Source organism: Halichoerus grypus, chromosome 5, assembly GCF_964656455.1.
Source record: "Halichoerus grypus chromosome 5, mHalGry1.hap1.1, whole genome shotgun sequence".
Lineage (NCBI taxonomy): Eukaryota > Metazoa > Chordata > Mammalia > Carnivora > Phocidae > Halichoerus > Halichoerus grypus.
In genome coordinates, this window is record NC_135716.1 from 17,207,443 (window position 1) to 17,216,061 (window position 8,619).

Consider the following 8,619-nt stretch of genomic DNA (forward strand, 5'->3'; position numbering starts at 1 on the left):
CAGGCACTCCTCCCCTTATTTTTTTTAACAAGTTCTTCATATATTTGGGGATATTAGTCTTTTATCTGTGATAAATCTTGAAACTATTTTCTCCCACTTTGTCATTTACCTTTTGAGTTGGTGACTTTCTTTGTCATGCAAATATATTTTATTTTTACATAGTTCAATCTGTTCAGTCTGTTATTTTATTACATATGAATTTTGATGTCTTTTCTTTATTCAGGAATTTCCCAATAGTTGTCCGCTATTATGCATAATCACGTAACCAATGTCAGGCTCTGGTGGTGGTTGAGTTACAAATACAACACGTGGGTATTTGTCTGCATTTGTAACTCCTTGCTCACGTTACTAAGTCTAACTGCAAGCACCAGACTATTGCATTACATCTGTTAATCTAGTTGTGCCTGAGCATTTATATATTAAAATGCATATTACGGTATAAATTAATTTCCTTTTTATTTATCATTTATGACAATTAGGCATTACAGGTATTTTATTGGAACTATAACTCATGACCTATGGTTTTCATTTGGGGAGCAAATATTTGTTTTAAAAGAGGGCATTTGGTCTGACAGAGCTGAGCACCACTTCTCTGGGGGAAGCATGTTTCTAGTTAAGGGTCCAGCAAACATGTGTGCGGCCTTCGCTTTTCCAGTGCAGGGAACTCAATGAGGCTGAAACGTTATGACAAGGGGGAAAGTGGGAGGAATGAGTCACAGAAGAAGCCAGGGTTCAGATCATCTAGGACCTTGAAGGTCATGGTAAGAACTCCTCATCATACTTAGGATAAAATTTAATGGAGCTTTGAGCAAGGGAGTGGCAGGAGCTGATTTAGGCTCCTGTGTGAGAATCCAGAGGGCCCACTGGGAGGCAGGAGACCAATCAGGGGTCGACTGAGGAAGCCTAGGTACTAAGTGATAGCAGGTTGAGGTAGGGTAGTCCAGTGGAGATGTTGCAAAGTGGTTGGATTCTGGATATACTTCGAAGGTGGAGAGGCTTGGGTTCACTCATGAAATTTATTCAGTCTTGCATGAAGAGTTATACAACCCAGTTTCCACCTCAAGGAGCTTATCCTCTAGAGGAAGAGACTGCTACCACACACACACACACACACACACACACACACACACACACAATTATTAAACAAGGTGCCGAGGGCAATGATGGTGATTTGTGTGGTGTTCTAGGGCTATAGAGGAAGTGGGGAAGCATTAAGCTAGGCAGGGAGATGCTGATGGGAAGTGGGGGGGGAGTCAGGGACAATTTCTAAAATGAATAATTCATCCCTTCAACAAGTATTTCTTGAGCATCTACTATGTACTAGGCACAGTTGTAGGCACTGGGGATACGGAAGTGAACAAAACAAAGTTCTTATCCTTGTGGAACTCACAGCTAGAAGTCACAAACTGAGAGCTTCTTTTTTGGTGAAAGCAATCAATACTTGTTAGTGCACGTGAAACATAATTCATTGATGCTGTAAAACAATATATAGTCATAAGATTCTGGAAGGCCATTCCCTTGAGGCGTCTGAAATGTTTTCAGATGTAAAGAAAAGGGAAGAGGAGGGAGGGCTTTGGCTGGAGTGGGGGGAAGGGCAGGTAGAGCTGGACTGACTTTTCAAAGCAGACCCTGAATCAAAAAAATGAAGGCACCTGTCCTTATTTGTAATTCAAAATCAGAAACAACGCACAAAGTTAAACACATAGAAAAGAAAGTTTATTCTAGGTTGTCTCAATGGGAAATTCTAGATAAGTTCACAATCCTCTGCTTTGCTGGTGTGCTAAACCTGTTCATGGTTTACCAGGAGATGGTGAGGAGAAGTGGTCATCTGGTCTGTGGATGGACTGAGAGCCGGATGTGATCCCTACATGGAAATAGGAACTTGACTGGGTGCTCAGCTCAGCAGGAAGTGCTTGTCCATCAACTTGATGCAGATTGCTCTGAACTGGAATGAGAGTCGAGGGCCTTTAACTGTGAGCTAAGGGCTCTATGCAGAAGGGCTCTAGGTGAGGATGAAACCCCCTGGACACCGGACCAACATATCCCAACATATCCCAACAATCCTTAACAGTTGCTAATGACTGGACTTCAATCCAACTTCAGGCCTCGGTGAAAAGCAATGTGTCCATATGAAGTAAGTGGGCAGACCTAGTTTTTGTTGGGCCTGAAGCTTACACAGTTTTGGGAGGGGTGGTAGCTCTTAAAAAAAAAGGATATAAAATTATGAATAGAAAGTTAGGCAAGAGCCTTGGAAGAGCCCATATAAGTGAAGGCCTCTGTGGCCTAAATTTGATAAGCTTCACAATCAGGTGGTCTCTGGGAGTAACAGTCTTAAAGATGCTCACATCCTTTCATCTCAGAATCCCACTCCTGGAAATCTGTTCAATAGAATTATTGAGAGGCAGTGTGGTAGAGTGGTCAAGAGCAGAAAGAGGGGCACCTGGATGACTCAGTTGGTAGAGCATGTGTCTTGATCTCGGGGTTGTAAGTTTGAGCCCCACGTTGGGTGTAGACATTACTCAAAAATTAAATCTTAAAAAAAATCAGAACAAAATGCAAGGTCCTTTCAATAGCCTACAGTGTCCTACCCGATTCTAAGTACCTCCCCTTCTCTGCTCTATCTCTCCCTTCACCCCGAATTTCTCCACTCAGCCACGTTGGTCTTCGTGCTGTGAGGCTTCCATGCCAGCCAGGCTCACTTCCCCTCAGGGCGTTTGCCAATCCGGCTACCTGAATGGCTCTTCCCCAGGTGTCCGCATTTCTTGCTCCTTATCTCCTTGAGATCTTTATTCAAGTATGCCTTGAGATCACGGTGGGGCGTTCCTGGACCAACCCGAATCTCCTTTGCTCTATTTATTTTTCCTGGTACTTATTAAGAGTTCATCCAGTATACATCTTACTTTTACCCTTTTCAATTGTCTTCCTGCCTCCTCTAGAACGTAAGCTCTAAGAGGGCAGGGATAGTCATCAATTTGGTTCACTGCCGTATCCACAATGCCTGGAAGAGTACCTGGTGATGTGGAAATGTTGGGGTTGGGAGCGAACAGTTAAGAAAGAATTTTTGAGGCACCTTTGGTGCAAAAAGTGTGGTTTTATTAAAGCACAGGGAGAGGACCCGTGGGCACAAAATGCTGCAGTGGGGTTGCGAGGAGTGACTAATTATACGCTTTCAAGTTGGGAGGGTGTTAGGGATAGCATAAGTTTCTAAGGAATTTGGAAGCAAGGCTTCCAGGACCTGGAGGGGCTAGCTGTTGTTAGGAAAAGTTCATTTACTCCTGTCTAATAAAACCTTAGTCATGAGACCCTTGGGCCATACGCTTGGAGGATGACTGTTAACATATATCTTTGGGGGTAGAGATAAAGGAAATTCCCAAAGGAATTTTTATATGTTAAAGGAGACTTATAGGATCCTGGAGGTTGGGCTAATATTAAGCTAAGGCTGCCTTCTGCCCTTAGCAAAGTATTAACATCGAGGCAGCTGAGTTCCTAGAGGAAGGTCACTCTGCTTGTATCAGGGACCTGTCAATGGGCTGTAAGTTTTTAGGAAATTTAATTTTTTTCTTTTGCCTTTGTTCTCCACATCACCTGGTACCTAACACATTGCTGTGGCCTGGTGTGTCTCCCCAAAGTCTCCCCACAATGTTGAAATCCTAATGCCCAGTGTGATGGTATCCAGGATGAAGGGATTTTGGGAGGCTCCACCACAATGAACGAAGTTAATGCTCTCATAAGAGAGAACTGAAAGAGTTCTCTTGTCCTTTCTACCATGTGAGGATATGACGAGAAGTCTGCAAGATGGAAGGGGACCCTCACCAGAACCTGACCATGCTGGCGCCTTGGTCTTGAACTTCTAGCCTCCAGAACTGTGAGGAATAAATCTCTGTTGTTTGTAAACCACCCAGACTAGAGCACTTTGTTGGATGGCTGAATTAAAGAGTCTTATGTTTGCACTTGCTAGACAGCGGCGAGTTACTTCACTGAGGCTGTTTCTTCAATTATAAATAAAAATAAAAGTACCTCAAAGGGTCGAAGCGTTCTTTTTTTTTTTTAAAGATTTTATTTATTTATTTTAGAGAGGGAGCACAGAAGGAGCCAGAGGGGCAGAAGGAGAGAAAGAGAATCTCAAGCAGACTCCAAGCTGAGCGCAGAGCCTGATGGCAGGGCTTGATCCCAGGACCCTGAAATCATGACCTGAGCTGAAACCAAGACTCAGATGCTTAACCAACTGCACCACCCAGGCACCCGAGGTTGAAGTGTTCTTGTGAAGACTTATTAAGACCATATCCATAAAGTGTCGAATTATTAATACTCAACACATATTATTAGTAAAAAGAAAAAGAAGCTAATTATTAGTATACAAAAACATACACATGAAGATGTTCAAGCTCTATTTAGTATTGCAAAACAGGCATCAGAAATAGGACAATGGTCAAAGGATTATGCTATACCACTAGTAGAATATTATTTAGTCATTAGAATGATAATTATGAATATGAAAGGGATTATTTTTTCCCAAATACTTCCTGCATAAACTCTGGTCCAGCCAGCCTGGTTTACTCATCCATAAAACATTGAGTGCCTCCCATGTGCTGGGCCTTTGTGTTAGTTACAAGAGTAAAACTAGTACCTATGAGATGTTTTGGAGTTTATAAAGAGCTTTTACATTTGTCACTGAAGTATATAGCAGAGTGGTTCAAAGATGGACTCAAGTCAGGCAGACCTGGATTGGAATCACCACTTACAGTTATGAGACCTTGGATGAGTTAGATGATGTCTGTTTCTCAGTTTCTGTAACAATAATAATGATTTTGTACCTACCTGTGGGGGTTAGTGTGCCCATTAAGGAAACCTCAGGCCTGGAGCTTGGTAAACGGCAGGCTCTCAATTCAAACAGACAAACAACAAACAACTTTGATGTAGCGGCAGATGATTCTATTACTATTAGGGACTTGCCCCTGGTCACAGAATCAGTGATGGTCACACAATCAGCAAAGGACAGCAGCAGAACTGGAATCCAGATTCATTCCTTTATGGTATGTAGAAGGCTGACTTTATTTAGTACACAAGACCACACACACACACGCATGCGCACACACACGCACATCAAAATAACAATGCAAAATGCTTTATATGGTGTTTAGTAACTGCCTTGTCCCCCAGCCCAGTGTTCCAAATCTTTAAAACTTCCTAGACTTATGACTAAAAATAAAGGACTGGTTCTGCCAAGCATGACAGAGATAAATTATTATTCTTGCCATAGCTTCACCTGCAAGATGGGGCTAATGAAATTGCCTACTAGTTAACGTAAGGATTAATTACATCTTTGCAATGTGCTTTGAATTTCTTGAAGATGCCACTTATGTGGCAGGCATCCATTAGGATGGTGTTCTTGCGTGACTGTTGTGACAGAAGATATTTGAGTCATCAGCCGCCTATCTGTCAGCGTCACTCAGCAGTGCCAAGCTTCAAAGCTAGGCAATATTGTGCTCTTAATTGTTGGTCTTCCCCCAGTTTTTTTAAAGTCCCTTTTTTAGAGAAACAATTGGAAATATACTTCAATACAGCAGGAAAGACATAGTTAAGGTCATCTTTTCTACCTTTTCAATCTTTCTAAAGTTTTTGACATTGAACCTGTTCTTTTCTGAACAAACCTCCTTTCTACATAGTTTGAAAATTAATTTTAAAATACATAGTACATACAATTGGGACAAAATTTAAAAGGTATAAAAGAAGATGCAATAAAATATCTCCTTCCTACTTCTGTCTCCCAGCCTTTGAGTTTCCCGCCCCAGAGGTAACCGCCCTTCCAAGCAAATACTGTGTGTATGTTTGTGTGTGTGCTTTCTGTACAATTGTGTAATGGCATAGTGTGCACATTGTACTATATAACTCTTGTGTCCTTATTGCTATGTTATTAGAGACCATTCCATTTTGGGGTGCAGGAAGTTACTGTTTTTAAATAAAGGTTGATAGTATTTGACCACATGATAAACCATAGTTTAATCAGTTTCTTATTGATGGATAATCAGCTATTTCCAACTCTTGCTATTTCAAAAAGTGTGGCAATGATTCTCCTTGTGCACTTAAAAAAAAGTTGGGAGTCTATCTAAAGCTTAAATTCCTAGAAATGCATTTCAGTATTGCCAAATTGCTTGCCAGAGAGGCTGTACCAATGTATATTTTCATCAATAATTCATGAGAGCGCCTATTTCACCCACACTTCCACAATTTTTCCTAGAACTTAGCCTAATCATTGCCTGCATGTTTTTAAATGATGACTTGTGTTAATGGCAGTAACACAGGGACTTCCTTACAAGCTAAGCAATTAAATTCTAGAGCAAGCTGTTTGGGAGTCCTCTATTTAAGATAGCTAAGAATAAACCACCTTTTTATAGCCCAGAATAGTTTATCACAATATATAGTGGGGAAGTCCTCTATTTAAGATAGCTAAGAATAAGCCACTTTTTATAGCCCAGAATAGTTTATTACAATATATAGTGATTTTATAGAGAGAAACAGAAAAATCCTGAATGTCCATCTAGTCTGATGGTTCTCAAAGAATGGTCTGCAGATAACTTGGATCAGAATCACATGGTGGGAGGGGATAGGGTTTTGAAAATGCAGATTTCTATTTCTAAAAGTGATATGCTTTCATTGTAAAACATTTTGAAAAGAGAAGCAAAAAGAGAAGAGTAATAATGTTGATGCTTCTTTAAGGCCTAAACATGAATTTATCTCATTTGAATCTTCACAACAATCCTATGAATGCAGTACTATTATTCTCCCCTCTCCCATTTTACAGATGAAGAAACTGAGGCACAGAGAGATTATAATTTTTACATGATATTGCTAGTAAGTGGTATAGCCACAACTTAAACTTTAGTGTTTCTAAAGCCTAAGTCGAATTCCAGAGCATGCACTCTCTGAATTCTAGAGCACAACCTAGAAAAAAATACTGCAAATTGGAGTGTGTGTTGTTTTGGTTTTGGTGGATTTTTTTTTTTTTTTTTTTTGCATCTGTAATTACGATTTCATCAGAGAAAGCTTCTTTAGCTTTCCACCTAAGCTAGATAACCCATTTTCTTTTATTGTACCTTGGATGCAATGGTAGTGGATACAAGAAGATAGGGAGATGCACAGAATGAATCTCAGGCAGTATCTTCAAATATTATGTTATTTATACAATGCTCTAGCTTTTATTGTATATCAAAATTATCTTATAAGGTTGTACTAATTTATATTCCCACCAGCTTTGTATGATGAGTTTCTTCATATATTCACTATGCTTGATATCCATCAGGTCCCTAAATGTTATATGTGTTTATCAGACTGTGCAATATTTAGTGCCTTTTTATTCTGTAAAAACTGTTTTTTGTTAATAAACATCAGGGATGTTGTGCTGAGAAATGTTCTCTAAAGTAATGCATTGTCGGACACACTTTGTTGTTTGAAATTTTATTGGTGTAGATGGAAAATCCCATGCTCCCCCGATGGATCTGAGCTATATGGGTCATTTTGACACATGATTTTCAATCTAGGTGCAAAGCTTTAGGTGAGGAGTTTTCAGACCCAACAGTCCACATTTATCCTAAATTTGAGATTTCAAAGGAAAGAGGGCCCTGGGTCTGTTTCTCAGCTCAGGCCCAGGTTTGATGTTAACACTTTTACACACAGCACTGCTTTGCTTTGAGCCCATCACAACACTGCTTCATTTAAATTTTACCAAAATTTTACTTCACCCACTCTTTTGATTGATAAAATGGTCCAGGTTCCTTTGGAGTGCAGTGTCCCTTGCTGCAGCAAGTAAATAAAACTAACTCTGAGCTACAGGCGTGTTCCTAGTGGTCTTTATTGGATGGCTTAATAAAAAAAAATTTTTTTAGCGTAATCAAACTTAAACTGCAGGACCCACATCTGAAAATAACAGATGAAGTTCTATCTCCCTATCTTTTTACAGACTCTTTTAAGAACAAGATGGATTCTTATCACTTGTAATTTAAATCCTACTTGATTGTTAAGATCATTTCTACTTTCAGTCCCTCCAACATTCCAAGCTGGTTGGAGTGGCTGTTTTCTCGGCGTGGAAAACTCCCCAGTTCTTTGCTGTGGGGGTTGGGGGGTGGTTCAGCTCAAAGGTCACCTCATGCAAGAAGTTCTCCCTGACCATTCTCATCTAAAGTAGCCATCTTTCTCACACTCCCCTGCTCCCACCCCATCACTCTACCGAATCATCCTATTTTATATTCCTTATTTTTTTCACTCTCTGAAATTATCTCATTCACTTATTTAGCTGTTGTCTATCCCCATTAGGACGTAAACTCCCGGAGAGAAGGTACCACGACAGCTCTGATAGTCGCAGGATCCCCGGTGCCTAGAACCTTACCACGCACTTATTAAGTCCTCAACAAACATTTGTCGAATGAAAGAGCAAATGACGAACTACGTACTTTAATTTCCTTCTTCCTTCCCAAACACCGCTCGAGAAGACCCACCTGGATTACAAATCCGGCTTGAACTATGTACCAGGCGTTCAGCCTCGCCATTGGCTGGAGTATTTGCCGTTGCCCCTGGCAACCACTGTTTCCCACCAGTCGTGTCTTCTCCCCGCCTGGTCCCGCC